Here is a 12,219-nt window from a genome sequence, read left to right as displayed (position 1 = left end):
ATACTGGAGTGGGTTGCCATTTCCTTCTCCAGGGGATCTTCCCGACCCAGGGATCGAACCCAGGTCTCCCGCATTGGAGGCAGATGTTTTAACCTGCTTTTATAAATCCAGCTTAAACATCTGGAAGTTCACAGTTCATGTACTATTGAAGCCTACCTTGGAGAATTTTGAGCATTACTTTGCTAGCGTGTGAGATGAGTGCCATTGTGCAGTAGTTTGAACATTCTTTAGCATTGCCCTTCTTTGGGATTGGAATGAAAACTGATCTTTTCCAGTCCTGTGGCCACTGCTGAGTTTTCCAAATTTGCTGGCATATTGAGTACAGCACTTTCACAGCATCATCTTCTAGGATTTGAAATAGCTCAACTAGAATTCCATCACCTCCACTAGCTTCATTCATAGTGATGCTTCCTAAGGCCCACTTGACTTCGCATTCCAGGGTGTCTGGCTTAAGGTGAGTGATCACACCATCATAGTAATCTGGGTCATTGTAACATATCAGTATGCCAAATAACACACCCACAGGTGCCATGACAATAAACATCAAAAGTGCATGGTGGTCCCATTCCTGAAAATCCTCACCCCGTCCCAAAAAAAGCTGGAATTACTCCTCCACTCATTAGCCTATGAAATTTTTATGGTTGTTCAGTTGCTAAGTCATGTCCAACTCTTTGTGACCCCACAGACTGCAGCACACCGGGAGTCCCTGTCCTTCACTATCTCCTGGAGTTTGGTCAAACTTATGTCCATTGAGTCGATGATGTGATCCAACCATCTCATCTTCTGTGTTCCCCTTCTCCTCCTGCCCTCAATCTTTCCCAGCACCAGGGTCCTTTTCCAGTGAGTTGGCTCTTCACATCAGGTGACCAAAGCATTGGAGCTTCAGCATCAGTCCTTCCAGTGAATATTCAGGACTGATTTCCTTTAGGACTGACTGGTTTGATCTCCTTGGTCTCCAAGGGTCTCTCAAGAGTCTTCTTCAACACCACAGTTCAAAAGCATCAATTCTTCGGCACTCAGACTTCTTTATGGTCCAACTCTCACATCTGTACATAACTACTGGAAAAACCATGGCTTTGACTATACAGACCTTTCTCAGGAAAGTGATGTCTTTGCTTTTTAATATGCTGTCTAGTTTTGCCATAGCTTACCTTCCAAGGAGCAAGTGTTTTTTTAATTGCAAGGCTACAGTCACTGTGCACAGTGATTTTGAAGCTCAAGAAAATGAAATTACCCACCCCTATAAAACCTGATAACCCTATACCCTGGCACCTCTCTAGCCTCCTTAGATGGCCCACACTCTGTCCATAGAGTGAGTTTCTTCCCTGTATAAACCTTCTTTAACTTTACTATGGCTCACTCTTGAGTTCTTTCCTGTGTGAAGCCAAGAGCTCAGACTTGGCAGCCATCTGAGGCACTCAGATGTGACCTGCGAAGTGACCATCCTCTCACACCCCACTCTCTTCCCTGAAACATTTCCTTTCTCAGATTACTTAATAGCACTTCCTTGGGGAAAGATCCTTGAGCCCTGTCTAGGCTACATGGGCCCCTCTGCTATTTATTTCTACAGAATTCTTTCCATTACAAAATAACTGTCATGCTTTATTCTAATTATTTGATTAAAATTACTCCACTTTTAATGATGGGAGAGTGTGTCTATTTTGTTTGCCTAGCAATCTCCCCTCAACCAATGCCAGGCACACAAATGAGACTTAACTATCTGTTGAATTGCAGCTCTCAAATTTTTTAAAAGTATGTCTCTAATATATTTTGAAATTTTAGCTACTAACGTTTACAAATGTAACAGGGCTCTAGATCTAGTCTTCTTTCTCCATAAAACTGTTCACAATCTTTCTCCTTCCTTTTCCTCTCTTCTCTTCCACTATTTCATCTCTTCTTTTAACCAGCCATCCTATGGGCTTTCAACGTATTATGACTGTTAAGGGATTGGATCAATGCTTTCTAATGTGATGATGGAAACGTTCAGTCTCTGTGCTAAGTCATGTGTGGATACTGAAGAGTTGAAATGTGGTTAGTGTGCCTAAGGAATTGAAGTTTTAATTTTGGTTAATTTTCATTCATTTGCATTTCATTTAAATAGCCATGTGTGGCTCTGGTCTTAGTGCAGTTTGGGGGCATTGTAATACGTTTGATCATAGCTGAGGGTTGGTATCCTGGCTTTATCACTTATCAGCTCTATAATCTTGAGCAAATGATGAACCTCTTTCGAGTTTGAAAAAAGCTATTTTTTAAAAAGCTATCCTTTTTCGTTTTAAATTTATTTTTGGGAACACTGGGTCTTCATTGCTGTGCATGGACTATTCTCCATTTTCAGCAAGCGGAGGCTGCTCTTCACTGGGTTGCATATTACTCTTCTCCCCCAGCTTCTCTCCATCGCTGCCCCTCTCTCCTGGCCACAGTCTCACAAGAGATCTCCCCACCCCCTCCATTCTTGACCTCTCATCTCCTCCCTGCTTTCCTACATCCACCATGCTGTCATCAAAGTGCTTGCTCTGAAAAGGTTTTTCTAAACCAGTCACTCCCCAATTCAAAACCATAATGATATCTGCTACAGGTTGAGCCAGTTACACTGTTCCGGATACTTTGTAACCCAATGAAGACCTGCTGGGGCCTTCTGGAGAGAGACCCCTCCCCCTCCCCCATATTCTCTGCTTTAGCTCCTCTCTGAAGTACCTAGATAACTGTATCTAACACGTATGTCACATTGTTTTACAGAGGCTAAAACCACCACCAAATGGGAGAAGTTAATAATTGACAATCATGAGCATGTAGCCCTCAGACCTATCGGTTCCTACAGATTGATGCTGTGAACCCCTATTACTTCACTATCAATCCATCATTACTGTGCACCAGCTGATCACATAGCCTTGAACATCCCTCCCTCACCTGGACTTTAAAAATGCTTTGCTAAAACCCACCAGGGAGCTTGGGTGCTTTGAGCACTAGTTGTCCTGGACTCCTTGCCTGGTGCCCTGCAATAAACATTGAACTTTCCTTCACCACAAGCTGGTGTCAGTAGACTGACTTTACCATACATGGGCCAGTGGACCCAAGTGTGGTTCTGGAACACTTTGGGTACACATTTTCTCATCTAATATTCCAAAGAGCCCCCTTCACCCCTCTGCCCCACACACCACCATAGGTTCTACTTTCTGGATTTTCAGTGACTCAGAGACATTACTTAAATTTCCCAGGATGAAACAGCTGTTAGTTAAGTCAACTTGTCCACAAGGTTGTGATCTCACCTACAATTCTGTCTTGTTCCAGTGGCTCCAGGTTTTATGACCATAAACCCATCGGTAAAAATTGCAGCATGTGTGGTAGGCTGTGTTTTCCAAATATTAGCCACAACATTTTCTCCCATGCATATGCTCTTCTGCTCAACCCCATCAAGCAGTGGAGTTTTCCCCCCACCCTTTTGAATTTGTGACTGTTTTTAACCAATAGAATAGGACAGAAATAGAGAAATGATGCTGCTCCTATTTTAGGCATGTACTGTAACTGGCCTGGAATCTTCTGCATCTTCCTCTTGGAAGGTGCTTGGGACTCCCGCACCTGGTACCCAGCCTCCATGCTGTAAGAAGCCCAAATAAGGGAGAAGCTGCGTATAGGCTCACTAATCAACAGTCCCAGATGAGCTCCCAGGCAGCATCCAGCATCAGCTGTCAGCTGTGGGAGTCGTCATCTTGAGCATCCAGCCCTGTTGAGCATTCAGATGACCGAAACCACGTGGGAAATCTCAGGTTAAAACTACTCTGCTCTTCTTGAAGCAGTTACAGAAGATGGACCATCATCCTTCAGGTTCCCATAAGAATATGGGAGTAAAATCTCTGAGGGAGGGATGAAACAGGAGGGAAGAGGGCAGGGTCCAACTTTTGCAAGAATGACATAGCTCAAGGACACAACATAAACTGATTAGAATCAAATGGATCCAATGTGGCAGACAAGTCAACTTGGTCCTCAACCAGCAAGCTAAATGGCACACCCAGAGGTGACATGACAGTTTCAAGGCATATCAAAAGATCAGAAAGTGGGTGGTGGCCCAGTTCCTGGAAATCTCCATCCCTTCTCAAAATCATTGGAATAGTCCTCCCACTTATTAGCCTATGAAATTACTCAACCCATAAAAGCTAACCACACTACATTTTGAGGCTGCTGCACTTGCCCTTTGCAAACTACTCCGCTGTTACAGACTTAGAGAACAAACTTATGCTTACTAGGGGGGAAGGGTAGAGGGGAGGCATAGTTAGTTTGAGACTGACAGGTACACACTGCTATATTTAAAATGGATAACCAACAAGGATGGATTGTATAGCACAGGGAACTCTACTCAATATTATGTAACAACCTAAATGGGAAAAGAATTTGAAGAATAGATACATGTATATGTATGAGTGAATCACTTTGTTGTACATCTGAAATGAATATATTGTTAATCAACTATACTCCAATATAAAATAAAAAGTTAAAAAAAAAATGCATTACTCTACTGAGCCCAGATAATCTACAGACTGTGAGAGATGGTAAAACATTATTTTAAGCCACAGAGTTGTGGGGTAATTGGTTATATAGCAGTGTTAACCAAAACAGCATGCAAGCCTAACAGATATTTATATAGTTATTTGTGAAAATAGCTTAATACATAATGTCATACACAAAAATAGGGATAAAAAAGATGAGGTAAACATGAAATAATTAGCATTTTAAAATATTTTCTGAATTATGGTTGTTTTCTTCTACTATCCTTGGTTAAAGGCCAAATATACAGAAGGGCTAAGTAATAACGACAATTGATAGAATTCCCTTTCAAATAGTCTTCTTGATGATACCACAGTTTTGTGCTCTACTGTTTGTTAATTCTGATTAAATCATCAATATTTCTGTCTTGGAATATGGATAATGGAGAAGTAATAAGAATTGGAAAAATAGTGCTACTTTGATTTTGCTATTTCCTTAGTTTTATATCACTAATACTTTTTTTTTTAATTTAACTATGGTAGTTAGTTTTAGTCACTCAGTTGTGTCTGACTCTTTGTGACCCCATGGACTGTGGCCCGCCAGGCTCCTCTGTCCACGGAACTCTCCAGACAAGCATACTGAAGTGGGTTGCCATTTCCTACTCCAGGGCATTTTCCTGACGCAGGAATCGAAACTGAGTCTCCCTCATTGCAGGCAGACTTTTTACCATCTGAGTTGATTTATTAAAATATTGTGTTAGCTTCAGGTATACAGTTTCAGATTCTTTTCCATTATAAATTATTTTAAGATATTGAATATAGTTTCTATGTTATATAGTAAATCTTTGTTGTTTATTTTATATATAGTAGGCTGTATCTGTTAATCCTATAATCCTAATTTATCCCTCCCCCTTCCTTTTCCCCTTTGGTAGCCATAAATTTGATTTCTCTGTCTGTGAGTCAGTTTCTGTTTTGTAAATAAGTTGATTTGTACTATTTTTTAGATTCCATATATAAGTGATATTATATAATCTTTGTCTTTCTCTGTCTGACTTACTTTATTTAGTAAGGAAATCTCTAGATTCATCCATGTTGCTGCAAATGACAAGCTTTTGTTCTTTCTATGACTGAGTAATATTTCATTATATATATATATAATATTCCATTATATATATCTCCATCCACATCTTTTTAAACCAATTGTCTGTTGATGGGCACTTGAGTTGTTTCCGTGTCTTAGCTATTGTAAATAGTGCTGTTATAAACACTGGGATGTATATATCTTTTCAAATTATTATTTTTTTAAATCTCTTTTGGATATATGCAGGAATGAGGTTGCTGGATCAAATGTAAATCTATTTTCAGTAGCTTATGGAAGCTCCATACATTCCCATCAACAGTGTGGGAGGGTTCCCTTCTCTCCACATCCTCTCCAGAATTTATTATTTGTAGACTCTTTGATGATATATGCATTGAATTTTGTTTGTGTTTGTTTTCTTCTGTATGCAGAAATCTTTTCAAGCTAGTTGTCCCTTTCTCAAGGATCATCAAGGAACACTGGCTGACATAATCTGTCTGCAAAGCCCCTTCAATTCAGTTCAGTTCAATAGCTTAGTTGTGTCCGACTCCTTGCAACCCCATGGACTGAAGCACGCCAGGCTCCCCTGTCCATCACCAACTGTTGGAGCTTGCCCAAACTCATGTCCATCTAGTCAGTGATGCCATCCAACCATCTTATTCTCTGTCATCCCCTTCTCCTTCTGCTTTCAATCCTTCCCAGCATCAGGGTCTTTTCCAGTGAGTCAGTTCTTCACATCAGGTGGCCAAAATATTGGAGCTTCAGCTTCAGCATCAGTCCTTCCAATGAACATTCAGGACTGATTTCCTTTAGGATTGATGGGTTGGATCTCCTTGCAGTCCAAGGGACTCTCAAGAGTCTTCTCCAACACCACAGTTCAAAAACATCAATTCTTTGGTGCCCAACTTTCTTTATGGTCCAACTCTTACATCCATACATGACTGCTAGAAAAACCAAAGCTTTGACTAGATGGATCTTTGTTGGCAAAGTAATGTCTCTGCTTTTTAATATGCTGTCTAGGTTGGTCATAGCTTTTCTTCCAAGGAGCAAGCATCTTTTTATTTCATGGCTGAAATCACCATCTGCAGTGTTTTGGAGCCCAAGAAAATAAAGTCAGCCACCATTTCCACTGTTTCCCCATTTATTTGCCATGAAGTGATGGGACCAGATACCATGGTCTTCATTGTTTGAATGTTGAGTTTTAAGCCAGCATTTTCACTCTCCTGCTTCACCTTCATCAAGAGGCTCTTCAGTTCCTCTTTGCTTTCTGCCATGAGGGTGGGGTCATCTGTATATCTGAGGTTATTGATATTTCTTCTGGCAATCTTGATTCCAGTTTGTGCTTCATCCTGCCCAGCATTTTGCATGATGTACTCTGCATATAAGTTAAATAAGCAGAGTGACAACAAAATAGCCTTGATGTACTCCCTTCCCAATTTGGAATGAATCCTTTGTTTGATGTCCACTTCTGACTGTTGCTACTTGACCTGCATACAGATTTCTTAGGAGGCAAGTAAGGTGGTCTGGCATTCCCATTTCTTTAAGAATTTTGCACAGTTTATTATGATCCACACAGCAAAACCCCTTAACCCAGCTCATATAAATTGCCAGTCACAACCCGCTTTGCTGAAAGAGGGTGAATCCTTGAGGCTACACAGGAGACTCTCCCCCTTCCCTCAGGACACTCACTGCTCAAAGCTGTTGACAGTATGACCATCTGATGGACTGAGTAGAGGGTGTCCATGTCAATCCATGTGAATTAAATATTAGTACAGTTTCACTTTTTCCTAGATGTTAGAGAAAACATAATCAATGCTTCTGACACCCTAGTAGTCTCTGTTCACATTCTGGGTGCGCACACCCACTTTAACATCACTGGGCTTGCAGACAGAGTGCAGACCCCTCAGTGGATTCTGCATGTCCTGAAGTTCTTGCTTTCTCACCCTTCCTGCCCTTCCCCTCACTCTCACTGGCTTTTCTCACTTTCCTTGATACACAGAAGAAACCCCTAGCATGGCAAGTCTCTACACTAGGGTCACCTCGACATACTCTTAAAAAAGGAGTGACAGGTGGATGAAGAAACAGACACCTAAAGACTCCAGGCAGAAAGATTAGAAATTTCATTTCATGTTTGGAAACAATTATGCTTATAATTTGCCTTTTACAGAAATAGAACCACATATCAACTTCTGAGAGGGAGAAATTAATCCTAAATAAATGAGGTTTGCTTTTTAATATCCAAGGTATTATATCCTGGATTGTTTTAGAGAACATTTTGTTTTCCACCAAAAGCAGCTGCTCCCTTTTTTAAGAGCACAAGTTAATCTACTTTGAGGAAATTAACAGCAGAAAGAAAAGGCCTTGCTTGGACCACGACCAAGGTAGATGTATTAAGTTTTAGTCATGATTGTTCAGCACTAATTACAGTAGAACACAGCATACTCCCATTAAGATAAACCACTTTTAATAAATACATAGGTAAATAGGAAAAAATGAGAAGTGGTTGATGATCGACCTAAGCAAAAGATACACAGCAAAGGAAAATTAGGTATTTTGAAGTACAGTGAATGCTTGGAAAAAGTTAATGAAAGTGCTTTTCCTGTAAGTGTAACATATGTTCAAGAAAATACAAAATACTAGCTTCTTTCAGATATGTCCCTTTTACTCTAGGATGTGTCTTTCCCTATCAGAACTGTGTACAGGGCACTCATCACCACCTACTCTTTGAGATCATTCAGAGTATGCAAGAGAAATGCAAACAAGTGGAATGTGAGGCTGTCAAGCTTTCTCAAGGTGAAAAGGCCAAGGGCACACCTTGGATATCTGTCATTTACAGCAGGCTTTTTATAAACCTCAAATCCTCTAACTTTAATGTGGAGAGATTAAAAGACAGACATGTGTGTCTGTCACCTGGAAAAACAATGGCCTACTTTCTTTAATGTTCCTCGCCAGCCCAGATGATTCATTAAACAGAGTCAGGGAATGGAAGAGGCAAGGCCTTTCCCCAAAAGTTGTCATTGCTTCTGCTGCCTCGATCTTAAATATGGTCCAAATTCAGACTATCACTACACACACCAAAACTTCCTGCTCCCTTTTTTTGTTTCCGACATGCAACAGGAACCTAATTCCCCAACCAGGGATCGAACCCACATCTCTTGCATTGAAGGTGCAAAGTCTTAACCACTGAACTGCCAGGTAAGTTCCGAAACTTCCTGCTTCTAATGCCATTCTCCATTCAGAGTGAAAAGCAGCAATAAGACAAAGAAGAGAAGCCCTGCAGTGGCTTTATGGTGACTTAAGGTTAAATGGCTTTACTGACACAATCATCTGACTGTCCATTTCTTCATGCTCTTGTGGTTTGCTGGGTGATTTGGAGTGAATGAAAGAAAAGCTTTTCTTTTGTCATGCGGGAGAAGGGCTGTTGTGAGAAGGGGGGTGGGAAAAAGAGAACTAACAAGCTGCTTGCTCCTCAGATGTTTTCCTGCAGGCAGAACTTGGGAAAGACTTAAATAGATAAAGGCTGAGGATCTGAAAGTTAGCCGTCTTTGGTGCTGTTTTGGAAAGTCTTCCTGGACCCCCAGTTAGGAGATGCTTGTTTAACCTACATTTATTAGAGCTGTTATGACACTTCACCACAGTTTTCTCTCATCTGGGCAGTGACTTTGCTCTCTTTTGGATTTTACAGTGATTAGTGCACCGCCAGGCAATTATGTGAACCTCAAAAAATATTTTCTGAATAAACTGATTGAATGTATAAATCCATCAGGTTTTTGTTTCAATTTAAAAAATGATATAATGGATGTTAATGAAACTTACTGTAACAATTTAAAAAAATGGACAAATAAGCTATGTGTTACACAAACATGTATATAAGGAGAGAAGGAGAAAAAGAAGAAAACAGACACCTAAGTAAACTCAATTGTTTTAGGCATTAAAGAATCAAAGATTTTAAAGAGGCTGTTTGTTAAAGCTCCCTGTCATAGATATATTGAACCTTGTAAACCTTTACCTGTTTACAAGATATTTTGCCTGTCTCCTAACTTCCACACATTTCTGAATAGAAATGTCTCTTGAACTTTGTCTGAATCTCACTAAGTCATAAGTTCCAAGTTCATTATAGGATTTTGTTTCAACATCTAGCTTCCTTATCTAGGAGATCTGTAACCTTGGGCAAATCACCTAATATCTCTAAACCTCAGATTAATTTCTTTCTTTTTTTTAAATTTATTTTTAACTGGGGGAAAATTGCTTTACAATATTGTGTTGGTTTCTGCTGTTCAACCACGCAAATCTGTCATAAGTGTAGATATATCCCCTCCCTCTTTTTCCTCCCTCCCCTTCCCCCAACCCACCCCTCTAGATCATCACAGAGCGCCAGGCTGGGCCCCCTGTGTTACACAGCAGCTTCTCACCAGCTATCTATTTTACACATGACAGTAAAATACACACATCGATGCTACTTTCTCCATTTGTCTCACTCTCTGCCTTCCCCGACTCTGTCCAGAAGTCTATTCTCTACATCTGAGTCCCCATTCTTTCCCTGCAAATAGGTTCATCAGTACCATTTTTCTAGATTCCATGTATATGCATTAATATTTGATATTTGTTTTTCTCTTCCTGACTTACTTCACTCTGTATAACAGGCTCTAGTAAATCTCACATTAATTTCTGAATCTCAGCTACTTTCCCTACAGAGGTAAAAAGGAAATACGTAAGTTAAAGCATTTTGCAAACTTATGAACAGAACATATTATAGCTGTTTTTTTTCCTAACATAAAGTTATCGAGTTTATAGAGAGACCCTATAACATAGTCAGAAGGCAAGTAAGACTCTGGAGTAACGTTGCCAGCCAGATTCAGTGGCTTTGCAAGCGTGGTCTAGTTGCTTAACCTTTCTGTGTCTCAGTTTTTCCACTTGTGAAATGTTAATAAATAGAGTCTTCACGAGGAGTAAATGAGGTAATTCTCGTAAGGCCTGTGTTGGCATGCAGTAAGCCCTCACTGTTGGTTATAATTATTATGGTGACAACTCATACTGAATCTTCATATTTGAGAAAATTTGGCCTCTGTGAAACTGGAAATATTTCTAATTTTAGAGAGGTGAAAGGAACCATAGGACTTTCACCTTGCTACAAATAGACCTTGTGGTCTTCACTCGGTCCTGCTGTTTGGCTGAGAAGTGGTAGTTTCACCTCAAATGCCCCTTAAATCCTCTTGGCAAACTGACCACCCGAAGTGGTCAGCACTTCTACCGTTGTACTAAGAGATCCACTGGCTTTTTAGCCTTCCCTCAGATCATTGGAGCAACATAGAGAAGACCAGTTTTCCATTAACACTTCAGTGCTTGGATTTGGTGCAATTCTCAAGTAAACTAAAATTTGCTTCAAAGAGTCAGACACGACTGAGCGACCGAACTGAACTGAACTGAACTGATGGAAGCTCTTTTGCACTAACGATGACAGTATACATTTTTCCCACTAAAGTAAGTCCAATATATGATAGTCTCAATTTACAAAACAGATATAGGCTTTCTACAATGCAAAATTTTACCACAGATAGCTTTTAAGTAGCAATTTACTGTGTGCATTTGAGTATGAATAGTTTACAAAATATAAGTAGACGTTAGAACTTTACAATAATGCGCCCATCTACTGTATAAAAATAGGCTCAACAGTAAAGAATTGTACTTCTCATACCACTCTACCTTCTGCCATAGAAAACGGTGGTTTTAAAAGTGTGAGCACATGTATTTTATACTTACATATTTTTTAAATTGAGGTATAATTGACAGATAACATATTAGCTTCAAGTGTACAACATAATGATTTTACATTTGCACATAGTGTGAAATGATCATCCAGTCTACTTAACATCTGTCACCATACATAGTTACAGAATTTTTTTTCTTGTGATGAGAACTTTCAAGATCTGCTGTCCTAGCAACTTTCAGCTATGCGGTACAGTGTTGCTCACCACAGCCATCATGCTGTACATTATATCCAGTTTTATAACTGGACGATTGTACCTTTTGACTCCCTTCACCCATTTTGCCCAGCCGCCAACCCATCTCTGGCAACTACCAATCTGTTCTCTGTTATCTATGAGCTTGGTTTTGTTTCTTTCTTTGTTTGTCTTTAGATTCTATATATATGAGTGAGATTATATAGTATATGTCTTTCATTGTCTGACTCAATTTTACATTGCATAGTGCCTTCAAGGTCCATTCATGTTGTTGCAAATGGAAAGATTTTTTTTCTTTTGGCTGAATAATATTCCATTGCATATGTATCTGTACATACTACAATTTCTTTATTCATTCTGCTGATGGACACTTAGGTTGCTTCCATGTCTTGGCTATTGTAAAGAGTGCTGCAGTAAACCTCAGTTCAGTTCAGTTCAGCTGCTCAGTCATGTCCGACTCTTTGCAACCCCATGAACTGCAGCACGCCAGGCCTCCCTGTCCATCACCAACTCCCGGAGTCTACGCAAACCCATGTCCATCGAGTCAGTGATGCCATCCAGCCATCTCATCTTCTGTCATCCCCTTCTCCTCCTGCCCCCAATCCTTCCCAGCATTAAGGTCTTTTCCAATGAGTCAACTCTTCTCATGAGGTGGCCAAAGTATTGGAGTTTCAACTTCAACATCAGTCCTTCCAATGAACAC

Source organism: Capricornis sumatraensis, chromosome 4 (genome assembly GCF_032405125.1).
Source record: "Capricornis sumatraensis isolate serow.1 chromosome 4, serow.2, whole genome shotgun sequence".
NCBI classification, from domain to species: Eukaryota; Metazoa; Chordata; class Mammalia; order Artiodactyla; family Bovidae; genus Capricornis; species Capricornis sumatraensis.
Note: the sequence above shows the minus strand (reverse complement) of the source record.